This window comes from Chiloscyllium plagiosum, chromosome 20 (assembly GCF_004010195.1).
Source record: "Chiloscyllium plagiosum isolate BGI_BamShark_2017 chromosome 20, ASM401019v2, whole genome shotgun sequence".
Classification (NCBI taxonomy): domain Eukaryota; kingdom Metazoa; phylum Chordata; class Chondrichthyes; order Orectolobiformes; family Hemiscylliidae; genus Chiloscyllium; species Chiloscyllium plagiosum.
Window position 1 is genome coordinate 29996974 of NC_057729.1, and position 6166 is coordinate 30003139.

General features: G+C 41.0%; 1 protein-coding gene across 1 annotated transcript in view; it reads left to right on the top strand.

The window, feature by feature from the left end:
- Positions 1-395: 395 nt before the first annotated feature.
- znf512b (zinc finger protein 512B) overlaps positions 396-6166 on the top strand; it is a 99195-nt gene continuing 93424 nt past the window's right edge. Inside the window, exon 1 of the mRNA XM_043710402.1 lies at positions 396-481. The gene's annotated coding sequence lies outside the window, so the exon portion shown is untranslated. The remainder of the gene's footprint in view (positions 482-6166) is intronic.

A 6166-nucleotide genomic window follows, 5' to 3' on the forward strand; every position in this document is an offset into this window, starting at 1 on the left:
TGGCGTTTTCGAATCTCAGCGCAAGTTTTATTGTAAAATATTTTGAGGTACTCGGGCCATGTTCTTCAAGCAACGGTGTTGTTTTTTTGGAAAAAAATAGTTTTAGTCGAGTTTGGACAATGTAAAAGGAGCTGCAGATAGTATTGCATAAACACGAAGTTACATTTGTGAAGAAGGCGGAGGCAGTTCTTCTGTAGTTTCCACTTGGGCTGCGGATCCTATTTATGCAATGATATTCGGATGGAAGTATGTAATCTGTCGTCTGTTTTTGGCAGGCACGAAGCAGACATTTGCAGCGTTGGAAATGCAGATTTGCTGCTTGTGCTGGAACTTGAAAATCGTGCAGCATTAAATAGTAACGCGAGAGTTGAAACTTACCTCCTCACTGTACAACTGTCAAAGGACAAGTGGAATCGCGCATGACCCAGGAATAGAGTCTACTGTAAGGCCCTGAAGATAATAATCTAACCAGAAATTTAAGGTAAGACGCCTGACTCTGTCAGGGCCTCCCATCTCTTTGGCAGCCGCCTCGTATTTTCCATCTTTTCCTTTGCTTTTACTCTTGCGATTGTCGATCGATCGGGACAACTTCAGGCGATGTAAAATGTTTTTCTGCCTCTTTTTTACGCGGCCAGCTCTGAGTTCTCCTGCTTCTTTAAAATGTCGCCATTTTGCCTCAGTGATACCGCAAGCTCATCTTGCTGCCGAGCTGGAGAAACAATGTTGCAGCGTTTGCAATTGTTACATTGTGCATGTCGGCGAGTTGAAGGAGGAAGTCGGCGCTTTGTATGTTAATGAAGGAAGGTGAGAGGTTCGAGCCCGGGGGACAATGTCGGAACTTCTTGTGGGTTTTCTCTTTTTTTTAACTGGGAGCGCGCTGCCTCGGCGCGCGTGCACGCCAGGGTTCCATGTTGCGGGGTGGCGCGTGCCCGCCGATCGCGGTGTGGGGGAGCGCGCGCTCGTGACCACGAGCATGGACGCGCGTTCCCGTCTTGTATTCCCCCCCCCCCCCAAACTCCATCACCACCACCGCTGCTGGAACGCCCCAACAAATGGGCATCTGTCTATTCGAGGCGAGTCACTGGGCATGAGGTTTTCCTTCCGTGTCTTGTACTTGGATGGAGTTCTTTACACATCGGGCTGTGGTGGGAAGGAAAGCCAACCCACTCGAGTTTTGCGGTCTTGTTTTGGTCTGGCTGGAATGTCATTCCCAGGGTGTGCCAGAGTCCACATTGTATCGCCAGTGCCCCGAGAGCAGCCCTGCTCTCAGAAGGCGACCTGGTCACTCGGGTGAAACGGAGATTGAATAGAGGTGTTCAGAATTAAGTTCTGGGGTGGGGTATCGGAGTGGAGAAGGAGATCCTGATTCCTCTGGCAAGTGGATCAGTGATGTTTTAAAATCAACCAAAGAACTGAAAGAGAGCTGAGACTTTTTCCACGCTGAGGGTTGTTATGCCAACTGAGGGGATGATGGGCGCAGGTTCGGTCGAAACTTTTAGACGGCAATTGGATATCTATTTAGAGAGGACTAATTTGCAGGCTACTGAGAGGGCGGAGAGAGGCAGCGATGCGATCAATTTAGATAATACTCAGTATTGGATGAGACATCACATACTGAATGGCCTTCTATTGTCAGCTTGTATGATTAGTAACTTTGACAAACAAGTGCCCACAATAAATCTCACAGTTCGTTATTAAAAAATGACAGTGTATTAAAGAATGAATAAAGTCCAGAACAGTAAAGAAGGTTTGAAAGTAAAAGAATATGAGGGGTCTCAAACAGTCTATTACAGGTAGATAAATGACAAGTGAAGGTGCTGAGCTTATTGGGTCCAAGAGCTAAAGGTTCTTCAGTGTTTGTGGGAACATAAGTTGATGACTTCAGTTTCGCAAAGACATTGTGGCTGAAAATCACAATTAAGTGGTGACAGATTTGAGGTGAGAGGCAACACTGTGACTGTCAGTGAGAATGAAAGGCTTATGTAGTGCCTTGCATAGCACTCAGGACATCTCAAAGCAAAGTTACTGTTCTGCAGAATCATAGAGCAATACTGTAAGAGGAAGCAATTCAGCCCATCATTGCCAGTGCTGACCCTATAATAAAGATATCCAAAATAGTCCCAGTCCTCTGCTTTTCTCCTATAATTTTCCTCCTCCATTTATTTAGCCAATGTCCTTTAGAAAGCTACTCTTGAAACCACTCCACCATTTGAGGCATGTATTCCAGATCAAACAAGTCACTATGTATTAACTGATTCCTCATGCTTGGTCTTAGGCAATCACTTTTCTGTATGTCCTGTAGGTACTGAACCATCTCTGAACAATTTATCTTTTTTTAACTCTTTCAAAATTATTCATAAATTTGCATACTTCAATCAATTCTCTCAATCTTTGCTATTCAAAGGAGAAAAAAAAGCCTTCACTAGTCTTTCCACACAATTGAAAATTATCCTCCCCAGTTCCATGTCTTCTGTATTTCTGTGTCTCTTCTCACTAAAACCTCAGTATCTTTCTTGAGGTGTGGTGACCAGACTCAGATGAGGTCTGACTAGTGTTTTTTTTTCTTTTTAAAAATGTTCAGCATAACTTCCTTGCTTTGTACTCTTTTCCTTTAACAAGTCAAGGATAGCTTCAAGACAAAATATGGCTTCAGATATATATTTCAGAAGCAAAGGCCGTCTTGACTTATTCTGTCACTTTCAAAGATCTCTCCACTTCTGCACCACCTTTAAAATTGTGCTATTTAGTTAATATTGCTTCTCACTTTTGCAAACAAAATATATCAATTCATAGTTCTTTATATGGCATTCGCCTTGTCTACCCATTTGACCAGTGTGCTTATGTTCTCCTGAATTAAATTTTTATTCTCCTCACTTGCTACTAAATTTGTGAATTTAGTGTTAATTGAAGATTTTGCAATTATACTGTGTTGCACAAGTCCTGATCATTACTGTTTCTAATTCTGACCCTGGGAATGTATTCCCGCTTGCACTTTTGAAAACTAATTGTTCACAACTAAACTATACTTCCTGTCCCTTATTTAATTCTATATCCAAGGCTGCCATTGTTGCTTTTCTTTGGGCTTCAGTTTTGCAAAACGTATGTGGCATTTTGCAAAACGACTTTTGGAAATCTGTAGACAGAACATCAAGCACAAAAACATCATGATGTTTCTACATTCCATTGAAAATCTTGAATTTATACACATTAAGTTGAATGTGTTCTGAACTGCCTGCTCTTCAAAATTTGAAATATATTTTTGTTTAAATCAATATTTAGTCAATATTATTACATTTTATTTTAATAAAAGAACAAAACTAATAACAATTAATAAAGAAAACCATCTCCAACTGTTGGACATTTTATTACATTATCAGAAAATGTGACATTATTTCACAATAAAACCCTTTGATTGTCACTTTGTACTGTTACTTTGCAAAGAAGTGATTATTGAATACCTTCAATTACTCCACCTCTCCAGCTAACATCCTCAGCTCTTTGACAACCAATTATTATCCTACAATGCTTACCACACTCATCAACTATCTTCAGCTGGACCCTACCTAGTTACAGATACATTGAGAAGCTTCTTACTACACACTTTCCTCCCAGACATTGTGAAAGAACCTCCTAATGAAATTGAGTGTTTCGAATAAGTTATTAAAGGGATGCACAGAGGATTGTCTCTGGATGTTATTTGCATGGACATCCACTAGGAATTCAATAAATGCCTTCACGAGAAACTGTATTAGTTACAGCTAAAGTGCATAGAATTATGAGAAATCAGTGACCTGGTTAAGGACCTCTTGTAATGCAGTGGTAGAATGCCCACCTCTGAGCCAGAAAACCTGGGTTCAAGTCCCACCTGCTCCAGAGGAGTGTGTAATAACATCTCTGAACACATTGATTAAAAAAAATCAATTACCTGGTTAAGACACTTGTGGTACAATGGTAATGGCCCTGCCTCTAGACCAGGAGACCCAAGTTCAAATCTCTCCTACTTCAGAGATGTGTAATAACATCTCTGAAAAGGTTGGTTGGAAAAAAATATCTCAATAAACTTGTTAAGACACTAGTGGTACGGTGGTAGTATCCCTTGTTTGAGCTTCGGAGGCTTGGGTTCAAATCCGCTAAGCGAAAGTGAGGACTGCAAATGCTGAAGATTAAGTGGTGCTGGAAATGCACAGCAGGTCAGGCAGCATCCAAGAAGCAGGAAAAATCATGCTCCTTGGATGCTGCTTAACCTGTTGTGCATTTCCAGCACCACTCTAATGTTGCGTACAAATCCCACCTGCACCAACAATGTACAATGACATCTCTGAACAGGTTGATTAAAAATGTTAATAACCTGGTTAGTGGATGAGCTGATAGCAAGAAATGTGTAATGGGCAGGATGGTAACATTGTGCAAAGATTTGTGTTGGGCAAGAACCATTAATTGTACTTATTAATAAGCTCGATGACATAACTCACAATCATGTATCCAAGAGCCAGTACTGGAAAAATGTGGTCCAAAGTATGATCTCATAAACATCATTGAGATGAATGACCATTTAATTTACTTTTGGTTATGTTGGTTGAGAGAACATTGAATTCAGCTTTTGATCAAATGCTACCATAAAATTATTAAATGCAAACAAACATTTAATCTGAAAGCAACAGTTCCAGCAAAAGGGAATTCATCATTGCTGTATTATAATGTTAACTTAAATTGTGCAATAAGATCATGCAATGGTTCTTGAGCCCACAAGTCTCTAGCTAACTGTATAAATGCTTGCCCAGTGCTTACAGATGCTTCTGCTAAGGAACTTACAAATAAACAATGAAAAGGATGAAATCCTGAGTTAAAGAAGAGGCATGGTCAAGACAGGATTAATCACAAGGATAGTGTAGTAACTATGGTATGATAGGCAGGAATGTAACCATGGAAGAGCAGTGTGAGAGTGAGGGACTGTGGAAGAGGACATATTGTGGAAGATGATGAGATCCGTGGTGTTGACCAAAAAAAACTCTGGCTAAGGACAGAAAACAATGGCCACAATCAATAGGTAGCTGTTTGTGACAGTGACCGATGTAGTTTCAGTAAAAAAATGAAGTGGAATACATCAAATTAATGAGATATTCAAAGCAATCAAAATGTTCTCTCCCTTTAAAGAAATACAAGAGTAAAGGTGGAATGATGATTGGAAAGAACAGGGAAACAGCAAATTTTTTAAGAGATGGGTTGACGTCAACAAATTTGAATAATCAAAGGATCATAATTGAAATAACTCCACAGAGGTCAGTATCCTGTTACCAAGTCACCATTTATTTACATGTGGAGAGTTGTTGACATTGATCCAGGTCTCTCAGAATGAACAGGATGTCTGACACTCCTTTTTTTTATGGGGAAAAAGGGCAGCAAGTCCCCTTTTTTTATTTTATTAACAAGTAAAGTTTACAAACAATAAACATTAACAGCTGTATACAGAGAAACAGCAATATACAAGGGAGAGGAGTGGCAAAGCCAAACCCCAAACCCCGACATGCCCATTCTTCTCTGTCAGCCAGGGCTCCCTGGTTGGACCAAATTAACAACCCTAATCTGGGAACTCATATTCTATGAGGTCCATCTGGCTGACTTTGATACCATGATTGCAATCCTGCCCCTCTGAGTCCGAGAAGATAAGCTGGTTCTTTATTTTGTAGCTCCTCCTGGACGTTTTATCCCTGGGTCAGATTCCTCCAACTCTGCTTCAGATAGTAGCAGTGTGTAATACTCAGTAGCTCAGTTGCACCTGGAGCTTCTCTTCTTCAGGCAGCAAAGACATTGAGGCAGCAACATCCACCATGTCTATCTCAGATTCCGAGATTTCTTCAACATTTGATGGAGTGGGAGAACCCATGGAGTCCGGAACAGTCAGAAATGCAGTCAAGGAGCTGGGCATGTTTTGCTTCTGCACCATTTGCGAGTTTGCAGCTTTCATTTGGTCAACATACTTGTTCAGGACTATCACACCTACCTGAACTTTATAAGTCACTGGACCTAACCTTGTGTTGAGGAGAAAGTGAGGACTGCAGATGCTGGAGATCAGAGCTGAAAATGTGTTGCTGAAAAAGCGCAGCAGGTCAGGCAGCATCCAAGGAGCAGGAGAATCGACGTTTCGGGCATGAGCCATTCCTGAAGA